The sequence below is a fragment of the Lepus europaeus genome, chromosome 13, assembly GCF_033115175.1.
Source record: "Lepus europaeus isolate LE1 chromosome 13, mLepTim1.pri, whole genome shotgun sequence".
NCBI lineage: Eukaryota > Metazoa > Chordata > Mammalia > Lagomorpha > Leporidae > Lepus > Lepus europaeus.
The window spans coordinates 15,824,573-15,836,009 of NC_084839.1; the positions used below are offsets into that span (position 1 = coordinate 15,824,573).

At 41.2% G+C, this 11,437-nt stretch overlaps 1 pseudogene; it reads left to right on the top strand.

Annotated features, from left to right (window-relative positions):
• The first annotated feature begins 9,997 nt into the window (after positions 1-9,997).
• Positions 9,998-11,115, top strand: LOC133772288 (ubiquitin-associated protein 2-like; annotated as a pseudogene).
• Positions 11,116-11,437: the final 322 nt, after the last annotated feature.

The following is an 11,437-nucleotide window of genomic DNA, read 5'->3' on the forward strand; positions in this document are numbered from 1 at the left end:
CTGGTTCACTTCCCAAATGACCACAACAGCTGAGGCTGGGCCAGGCTGAAGCCAGGAGCCAGGAGCTTCTTCTGGGTCTCCTACGTGGGTGACAGGGCCCAGGTACTTGAGCCATCTCCCTCTGCTTTCACAGACATGTTAGTAGGGAAATGGATCGGAAGTGGAACAATTGGGACTCAACCAGTATCCATATGGTATGGCGGTGCTGCGGCCAGCAGCTTAACCTGCTGTGCCACAGTGCCAGTTACAGGACTTTGAATATATTCCAATGGTCTTATGGCCATCTGACACATTTGTGTGCATGGATACTTTTATAGCAATGAAAAAAATTCATTCTGTATGTTTTCATGAATAAGTAGACTGCTGGGACTGGCACTGTTGTGTAACAGGTTAAACTTCTGCCTGCAATGCCAACATCCCATATGGACTCCAGTTTGAGACCCAGCTGCTCCACTTCTGATCCAACTCATTGTTAATGTGCCTGGAAAAGCAGTGGAGGATGGCCCAAGTCCTTGGGTCCCTGCACCCATGTAAGAGACCCAGAAAAGCTCTGGGCTCCTGGTTTCAGCCTGGCCCAACCCTGGCTATTGGGACTCTTTGGGGAGTGAACCAGCAGATGGAAGACTCTCTTTCTCTCTCTCTAGCTCTACCTTTCAAATAAATAAAAAAATAGATCTTAAAAAAATGTAGGCTGATCTATAGTAGCTTTATATGAGTATATACTGATATCTGTAAAATATTTAACTGAAATCCCAATACTTACATGTCTATGAAGGAAGTTAATTGTTTACTAAAAATTTACCCTGCTTTAAAAATAGCCTGGAGAGAGAGAGAGAGAGAGAGAGAGAGAGGGAGAGGGAGAGGGAGAGGGAGAGGGAGAGGGAGAGGGAGAGGGAGAGGGAGAGAGAGAGGGATAAATATAGAGAGATAGACAGACAGACAGACAGATAGATAATCTGCGTATTTCCCCAGCTCATCTACTTATGAAAACTGATTTTTCAAGCCACGAGCTTAGTGGCAGCTCTTGCCAGGTTTGGTTGACCTTTGATGCCTCTGTATGGTCATGTGTGTCTGTCTATTATCAAACATGTTTCACCACATGTTTCTGTTTAACCTGTTCACTTCAAGACCTCATATTGGGCAGGCTGTAATGCTGTGGGATAGAGGAAAGGGGATAAATGCATTTCTGAAGTAGGATCTGCTTGGCAACCGAAAGACTGTAAACTGTAACCTGTACTGCACTATTAGGTGCTGGATGGCTGCTTTATGTAGCAATCTGATTTCAGCCGTACAGCAACCCAAGAGATGAAGGAAATGGGAATCATACTCTGCAGATACCAGTTTCAGAGAAGTTTATAAGTTTGCAAGAAAACTGTGGAACCAGAATCCTTTATTTTGACCTCAAAACTTGAAGTTTTTTTTTTTTTTTTTTTTGCCATTCAGAAATGGAGTGATAACAAGTGGCATTTGGCTTAGAGGTTAAGATGCTAGCTAATACATTTGTCATCCATACCAGGATAACCAGGATACTTGGATCCTACTTGTCTCTGGTTCTAGATTTCAGGTTGCTACTAATGCAGACTCTGGGAGGCAGCAGTGATGCCTCAAATAGTTGAATTCTTGCCACCCATGTGGGAAAACTGGGTTGAGTTCCCAGCTTTGGACATTTGGGGAGTGAGCAAGCAGATAGGAAGTTAGGAAGTCTCTATCTCTTTCTCTCTGCCTTGCTCTGTTTATGTATCTCCCTTTTTCTTTCTCTTTCAAATAAACATCGTAAACATTTTTAAATATTAATAAACAAAAAAATTGGATGATAGCAAAAACTGTGGCATGTGGGAAAATCATGAGAAAACAGAACAAAAAGTTATCTTTAGAAAATTGAGAAGAAACAGAACAGAAAATTTAGCTAATGGCAAAACTTCATAATCAAAGCAAATGAACATAGAGAGTATATACAGTGTTGAATATTCAGGCAGAATCTAACATTTCTGAGGGACAACAGACCTTAAAAAAATCAGAGTACTTGATATTTCAGGTATTATCAGGAAAAATAACTCCTGTAAAATAAGATGAGGAAACAGGGCCTAGAAAGAAGAAAGAGTTTACCTAAAGTCACCGCAAGTCGGTGATGGAACTAGGACAAGAAACCTGGTCTTTCAGCTCTCCCTTCCTCCCACACACAACTGCTTCCCTTTATTTTATCTCGTTTTCTTATTGTGAGTCCATCTTTCTCATTTGCTTCAGCTCAGCAGCAGAGTACTTACTGAGAACTAGCTTTGTAATGGGCATTGTGTCAGACACCAGAGACACAAAGGCAGAAGAACAGAACCCTGGTTAGAAAAGCACTTTCTCTCTCTCCCCAACAATGGATGACCTCTCCCTAGAGTGCAGACAGAGGTTAGGATATGCCTGCCGATGTGGAATATGGCCCCTTGTGTTATGTACACCTTGTTATATTTGCCTGTGTTCCAATGCTCAGTGTCAATTCTGCAGTGCCCACTGATAAATAGTAGGTAGAGAATAGACAAGAATGATTATGAAGAAGGAGAAAATGTCCAGATGTGAGTAGCTCATAATGTTTTAATTTAGAGTGGTGTTTTCTCCCAATGCCGTCACCAAAGCTTTGTCTTTGGTTTATTTGTGTTATCACAACAGTGACGATGGAGTTAAAGGCAGCCTTTGAAAAGAGGATTTTTGCTTGTTTCATTTATATTCTACTGTTCTTTCATGAAACATTTCTAAATATCCATGGGGTCCAATTCTTACAAAAATAAATCAGATAAATCTAGGGTGCTTGCCAAGTCAAATATCTACAGTTTCTGGCAATTATGTAATTTCCAACTCTGTTGTAGTGACTATTGCTGATAAGTCAATCGTCATAAAGAGAAATGTTCCAGACCAATCTTTATTAGTGTGTCCTTCACTGATATATGCAAAATCTTTTTTTAAAAGCAGAGTTGTAACTTTTTTTGGTCCCTAGTGAATGGCTTCTCATCATAACAATTTATATCTGGACAATGTCATAGTAAAATGTGAAAATGGTAAATTAAAACCAATGAAATTAGGTTCTGCTGTTATTAATAAAAAGTGCTCTGGTTTTCACCATTCTGTTATGATGGCACTGTCTTATAATGCAACTTTGCAGTAATGTCTTTTTGGCATTGCAATTTGATTTGGCCCAGACAAAAGTAATATTTAGAAAGTTACTCTGTGGAACTTCTCTGGGAAGAAGGAACTTGAGAATCATGTGCTAATTTAAATACCTCCTTAAAGTTGAGGTTAAACACATTGTTGATTAAAAAGGGTTTTTATGGAGAGGAGAACTCTGCTATTCCTTAGGAGTGGTATAAAATAAACAAACCGAAAATAACAGCATGCTTTTTCTTTCAGTCACATGTCTGTTTGGTGCACATATACAATGTTAACACAAAAGCCTTGCTTTCAAATCATAACTTTTGCCTGTGCTTTGGGTAGGATTCCCTGAACCCAGCTTTCCTGTGAATCTGGAGTTCAAAATGTTATGAGCCTCCTTTCACTGGGGGTGGCTACAAGTTCTACAGTCTTTTTGCTCACATGATCTCATTTATTTCCTGCAATAGGCTAGAAGGGAAGCAGGGTTTAATCCCTCCTCTGTAGATGAGAAAGGTGGCACTCACTCTAGTCCTTGCCAAGGTCTCTTTCCTACTTCTAATAAGTAGCAGTACTGCCACTTAAACAGCCTTTCTGACTCCTGAGCACAACCTGCCCTAAGAGTGTGCTAAGGGAGGCAAGTGATCTTTTATTGTACACACATTGGGTGTGTACAATAAGGGGGGCCATTCTTCTGATGGGAATATCCAGTAGGCTAAGCCAGTTCTGATTTATGTGAAGGATAAGTAGCTTGATAGGCTCCTCTTCATTTAGATGTTATCCTCACACGAGACAGGGTGACAGCCAAGATAAATTAAAAACCCTTCCTTCACACTCACAAGGAGGAAAGAAAACGCTGGTGGGTGCCTCTTAGGACAGGTTTGGGTTGCACATTGTTATCAGAAGTATTCTCTTTATGGAAACCTTTATCTTCAATTTCTCAGAGATTTTCAAGGCCAGATTCTTATTGTCCTCTATGGAAAAAAGTGTCCTTCATTTTCAGTAACAAGGAAAAACAAATCAGAGAAGATGAGAATGGAGCTTCTTCTCAATGGCCAGTTATTTTAGGTCTTTGCTTCTTTGGGTGTGCTGTAGGATTGGTTGAATGGGAACTTATAGCTACAAGGCATTTGGAAGCAAGCAGTCTGGATGGTAAGAAAATTTCAACTGAGAAGCCAGACTGGTTAAAGAGAACTGGAAACAAATTTCCACAGGTTCTTAAGGCTAGCAATACATAACTAAAGGGTAGAGCTAAAAGAATATATGATGAAAACACACCAGGGAAATATTGGCTAAAAATGCAGTGTATATAGACACAAACACACACGCACAAATGGTTTTGAAATCTAATGATATTTAAATTGTAAAACTTAGAATGCAGAGAGGATGTTGTTTTTGATTTGCGTCTGATCAGTATTGGGCGAATAATGTTGATTTCAGACTTGGATGTGTGCAGAGCAGTTGCCTCTTGAACTCAATGTATAAACTGTCAGCTTGGTCCTTGAGCTGTCCTGATTGAGCAGCGGGAGCTAACCAGGTTTTTGTCTGTTGTCACCCCACACTAGGCTCTAAGACCTCCTTGCTGGAATGGGGCAAAATCTTGTGGGTCATTATTCCTGCTTCCTAATACAGTGCTTGACACATAGTACACCTCAGAGGAGTTTTGTTTGAATGAAGTTAACATTACAGTTTGAGAGGGAGCATTTCCACTGGGAAAATTCTGGGCACTAAGTCCCCATCTTCTACCAAGAGTAGCATTTCGCAGAGATGTTCACTCCTTTCTTGGCCTACTTTCTTCACTTGGCTTACTGGGCACTTACTTTTGATTTGCTCCTAGAACATTAACTGACTCTCTCTCCCTCCTACCTTTCCTCCCTCCCTTTCTCCACCCCCCCTCCCATCTCTCTCTCTCTCTCTCTATAATTTTTTTGCATCTCTCTTCCATGATCCTCTTCCTGATCTTTGCTTTGAAAAAGTGGAATAATTCCAAATATTTGTTCATTAACTTCTCTCTTTCCTATAGTCACTCTCTGTGAATACATGGAACCAGCTTTTAATGCCAGCTATGTGTCTTCAGGCCCAAATTCTCCCTCTCTCTCTAACTCTAGGCTCATAAATACAACTTCTATACAATGTTGACATATGGTTAGCAAATTGGCACCAAAATTTAACTCCTTGAAGTCTGAATTTTTGGTATCTAGCCCTCATCTTCATCCCTTAATCTACATCTTCTCTGACATTCCTCATCTCACGTATGGTGCCTCTATTCTGCCAGTCTTCCAAGTTGAAGACTTTGAAGTCAACCCCTCCAGCCCATTTCTTTCACACGTTTTATCAAATTCTTTCACCAGTTATGTCAGCTCTACCTTCAGAATACAACCAGAATCCCACCAATACTTGCCTTTGTCTGTTGTTATTGTTTTACTTAAATCCCTTGTCTCTTAATTAGCTTAATAACTTCCCTGTATACTCTCACTAATTGTTAATTCCACTCATACCCCCATCACCGGTTTTCATCTTTGTGTAGCACCCTGAGTGATCTTTCTTAAACATAAAATATGTCTTGTTCTCCTCTCAATGCTTTAAAAAAATGATCCTCATTCTGAGAATTAAAATGGGCTTGCTGTGTTGTATCTAATCTGCTCCGTGGCGACCTCCTGGATGCTGTCTACTGCCTACTCTCCTTACTGGTCACCACAAACAGTTTCTCTATCAGAAGATCTTGCTGCTGTCTGTTTCCTTGTTCTAGAAGCTAATGTCTCTTGACTTTACCATTCCTTTCACCAGTGCAGTGGTGCGGCTAGGGATGCTTTCAGAATAGGGGAAAATTGCCAGGCTCCCATATATTTCATTAGTTTGGAAATGAGGGCGCTTGGATTCCCTGCTGCTTTTGTTTTATCTGGGTCTGAGCAACAAAGGTGGAGACAGAGAGAGGTCTGCAAATGCAATTACAGTGCAATGTGCACAGAGAGTTTTACAAGCCTGGAGTCTCTTTAAGTGTCCTCCTTGGGAGTGCTTTCCTCTGAATTAGAAAGCTCTAGTTTTAGCCTGGTGAACTGGTTCCTCATTAATTCCCTTGTTCTAGCCCCTACTGGAGCTAGAGTAATGGATATTCAGGGCAGGGAATGTGGCTTTTTGAAAGGGCATTATGAGTAGAGTTGACAGGATAGCTAGTTAAGTTGGTATTTCAGATAAACAATGAATGATTTCATAATACAAACATGATCCAAATATTGATTGGACCTTCTCAAAAATTGGGAAGAATATACAGTTAAAAATAATTTTTATGTGAAGTTCAAATTGGATTATCCATATTGTATTTAATCTGAGAAACCTAAACATAAATAGTTAAAGGTTGATGTTGTTACAATGTTCAAAATAATATTTATCCATTGATTAATTTCACTGGAATCAATATATGTTTACCAGATATTTGTCTCTAGTTTTTAAGATGAACTATATATTCATAAGAATAAATAGGTGTTTTCTCATTTATTGGGACTAATGAAGCTATCTACATAAATGAATATTTGTTATCCATGTGTAATGTACTGTACAGATTTAGAAGCTTTTGTTTCTCTTGTGCTTGAAGAATTATATTTAAATATAAAATTATTTTTATTTTATTGTATTGATAAATACAATGAATATAGTGGATTAGGAAAACTGGGGAATTTGAAAGAGTAACCTTCTCCTGATCATATTAATGATATACATTTCTTGCAGAATACTTGGAAAATACATAATTATATAAGAAAAATGCATCTGTGATTTTTACCTGTTTTATATTTTTAATGGAAAAAATTAAAAAAATAGGTTGGGATTATGTTGTAATATAGTTTTGTTATCTTAAAAATTCACCATTATAACATAAATGCTTTTTATTTAATTAGAGGGTTTTATAAAACACTTTACTGAAGAAATACTTTTCTTTTTCATTATTGTTTTGATTTTTTTTTTCTGGTTCTATTGTTCAAAGAGGATATTTGCATCCCTGAGTATTTTCTTTGGATATATTTCTGAAAGTGCAATTAATTTGATCTAAAGATCAAAGTCTTTTTGCAGTTGAGATATTTGTTGCAGGTACTGTTGGTAGGAAACCTAATTATTCCTGTTTTTTCAGCCTGCAGCAAGGGGGATCCTCTTGGCTTTGGTTGCCCTCTCTAATTCTAATCTCCCCTTCTCTTGGGGATAGATGTGACATCCCTTATGGCTAAGACTAGAAGTTAGAAGTTTGATTTGGTTCTTTCCTGATTCTACTTCTTTCAGGTCTAACTACTCCTTAGCAGAGTCTCCTGGGGGGGTGGTCTGTTTGCTATGGTTAGATTACCAGGACAGATGATAGCCAGCTCTCCATGCCTGCAGTTCTTCATTCTGCTAATGGGCAAATTGAAGACTGAAGGAAATATTAATAAGTCTGTGATAATTCTTACTGTATATCACAGTCATTTTTAAGTACTGCATCTGATGTTTGGTCTTGATCTTTCTGATATCCATGCCTAATTGTCAACTGTTCCTAAAATCAAATCAGGGAGAGAAGTTTAATGAATTATTATACATTAAAATCTCAAATATAAGCTTATTGACCAGGAACAATTGAGCCAGCGTTGGGGGGATTGGCATTTAGAAGCCAGAGTAATGTGAGTAACAGGAGATTTCATGTACTAGCAGCATTGTTTTAAGGCATACTAGTTTGTGCTTCTTTGTTTTTAAATTATATATTCATTTTTATTTGAGAAGGAGATCAGGAGAGAGAGCGAGAGAGCAAGAGAGAAACAGAGACAGGCAAAGAGAGAGAGGTCTTGCATCCACTGGTTTATTCCCCAAATACCTATGGTAGCCAGGGCTGGGCCAGGCTAAGCCAGAAGCCCAGTACTCAATCCCAATCTTCCACCTGGATGGCTAGTACCCAACCATTTGAGCCATCATCTATGGTCTCAGAGGGTGTGCATTAGCAAGAAAGTAGAATTTAAAGCCAAGCTGGGACTCCAGCTTAGGCACTCTGTTGAGGGATGTGAGCATCTTAACTGCTGTGCCAAATTCCTACTGCACATGATAATTTTTTAAAAAATTATTTATTTATTTGAAAGGCAGAGTTACAGGGAGGCAAATGCAGAGAGAGAGAGAGAGATCTTCCATCCGCTGGTTTATTGCCCATATGGCTGCAATGGCTGGAGCTGCACCAATCCGAAGCCAGGAGCCAGGAGCTTCTTCCAGGTCTCCCACATGCGTGCAAGGGCCCAAGGATTTGGGTCATCTTCCATTGCTTTCTCAGGCCATAGCAGAGAGCTGGATGCTGGCACAGCAGGTGGCGGCTTTACCCACTACACCACAGCGCTGGCCCCTACACATGATAATTTTTGCTGTATATGTCTTGTAGCCTTTGACCTTTAATGTTGATAGTTTGTATGGTATTTATTTTAGTTGTGCAATGTGCTGTCTTAGGACTTCGTATGTGCCAAACCAGATTTGGTACACTGGAGTTGGGTTGTCCCATGTCTCATTTTGATATAGTTTACAAATAGGTGGTTTGGATGCAGTGGGAATTAGATTTCTAGGAGAAGCATCTCTTTATTCCTGTTAAGACTCATTTTAGAATTAGCATATAGGGTTTCCATTGTGGTGTAGTAGGTCGGTGCTTGCGTCCCACATGGTTTGAGTCCCGGCTGCTCCCCTTCTGATCCAGCTCTCTGCTAATGACCTGAGAAAACAGTGGAGGTTGGCTCAGTGCTTTAGCCCCTGCACCTATGTGAGAGACCCAGAAGATCCTGGCTCCTGACTTCGGCTGTTCTGGCTGTTGTGGCCATTTGGGGAGTGAACAGGCAGATGGAAGATCTTTCTCTCTCTGTAATTCTGCCTCTCAAATAAATAAATCTTCAAAAATTTATAAAAAAGAATTAGCATATAGGCTTTTTAACAATTTTCTATGAAAACTATTTTATTCCCACTTTGTACAGTGAGATATGTTTGTGTGGACAACAGATTAGATTGAGTATTTCAAAGATCGCTAAGTTCCACTAAGAGAAGATGACAGCAATATATGAGTTTCATTAGCTCAATCTTGCAAAATCCTAGAAATAGCACACATTTTGCCTGAATTTTCCACTTTCTCTTTTCTTCCTCTCCTTAATAGGCGCCACTGTTAGCATTCCCAGCTCTGAAGCTCCATCCTAAATCTGTAGACATTTTAGTATCCCAGCTGTTCCACCTTCTTCCACAGGGTAGGTCCTTTCTGGAGGACTCTTAAGCATAAGAAAAAAGATAAATTATGAATTCAAAGTTGAATATGATAGTAACTATCACGCCAAATCACCAGAGGCTTAGAGACCCAGATCCCTTGATCTGAAATACCCCTGCCACTGTTCCATAAGTGCTTCTCTGGAAATACTTCCTGATCACAGCTTCACTTCTCCCTTCCTCACAGACTGCTGTGGCACTCCCAGGACTCCTAAGGGCAGGCTTGATGCTTCAACTTTATTGGGCCCCATCACCTCTGTCTTCTTCAGGGCCACCGTTCCAGGGCTCCACAGGTGTGTGAAAGAACATCCACTTCTTCTGAAGCAATGCAGCCCACCTTGAAGGGATACCTCTCCCCTCTCAGAATCCTGAGATTCTTCATTGTCAGGTAGTTAGGCATGAGCAACTTGTCAGGGACCAGAAAACCCTCATCCAGGGGAGGGACTAGCACCTTGCTTTTTGACAGGTTTGTCCCAAGATTGTCCACTATGCGGTTTAGTTTGTGGTTAATGTATCCTGATAAAACAGGAATTTAACCAAACTGGAGAAATCCAGTTTGTAGCCACATGTGCAGAAAGCCCAAAGCTATGCAGTTCCCAGATGTCAGTCATGGATGCCAGTCATGAGTATCATGGCCACATTACTAGACAATGCCCCTTATACTTTTGGGATAAAAGCCTCAAACCAGGAAGAAGGGGTATTGTGCTCTTTTCACAGGCCCATTCCTCCCTTGGAATGCAATAAAATCAATGTTTGTTTTATTATCCCTTTTTTCATCTCCCTGAACTATAATTCATTACACCATTGGTGGAAAGGAATCAAGGCTGCTGGGCTGTGAGGTGGGTCTGGGATTGTCCCTTCTGGGACTGAGCTAGTGTGGTGGAGAGTCCAGGGGATGCAGAGTTACCTCAGCCAAACTTTGTGACATCACCAGAGTGTGGACTATTAGCTTGGCTCCCATCTCGACTGGCAAGGGCTGTGGGTGTGGCAAAGGGAATTCCATACTAATCCACTGGTAGCTGGGACTGCAGCATCTGGCTCTTCATAGCCGTAGATTGTGTAGGAGGGAAGCAGTGTGCTGCCATCTGGCTCCAGCTTTCCTGGCCTCCCCTTCTACACAGGTTTGTCCAGTGCCTTCTGGTAGGGGCCACTGTGTTCGTCCATCCGGTGTCAATCAAGCATCTTGGTATGAACCTCAGCACCCCCAGTACCACCTTCCAGCATGCCAGTGGTTATGGCCAGCACAGCTACGATACAGGTTACAATGACCTGACCCAATGGACAGCAGCAGGAGACTACACTATAGCAGGCTATGGTGGGTCATTGAAGGCTCCCAGCAAGTCTGCAGGTTCTGGGTCTGGCAAAGGAGTATTAGTGTCTTCAAGCACCACTGGCCTCCCTGATAGGACTTCTTCTGTCTACAACAAGACTCGGACTTTTGACAAGCAAGGATTTCATGCAGGCACCCCTACATCTTTTAGCCTGCCCTAAGCCTTAGGTTTCATTGCACACTTAGCTTTTAAGGCAGCGCCTATCTATGTGCCCCTACCATTCCGGCACCTCTTGTCAGCTAACTAGCAGGCCTGCTCACAGCTGCTGTACCACCACCTTCCACAGGATGCCCAGAGTGGCTCGGGTCAGCACAGCCAACCCAGCTCCCTGCAAGCCAAAGAGAGAAACTGCTGTATGGACATCTTGATCTTGGACTGTCACCCTTTAGAAATGAAAGAAATAAACGTCCATTGCTAACAGTCATGCAGTTGTAATGGCAGCTCAAGCAAACTAACACACTTGGAGAGAGGTAGTCAACTGCCTCATGATATCCATTCATGGTAAATTGAGTAGTTTAAATTAAACTGAAAAGTGGGAAGTCGTGGGTGGGCACTGGCAATAGCAGTGTGCTAGCCCCTGCCCTGGATGGGGGTTTTGTGGCCCCTCTGTAGACACAGCAAGCACTAGGGAAGAGTGGCTTTACTCTGAGTGTCAGGAACCTTCAGAACTCTGTCATGAGGAGCCCTTTCTGAAGAAGTGGGTTGATGCCATGTGAGCAACTCACAGTGGCAGCTCCTTG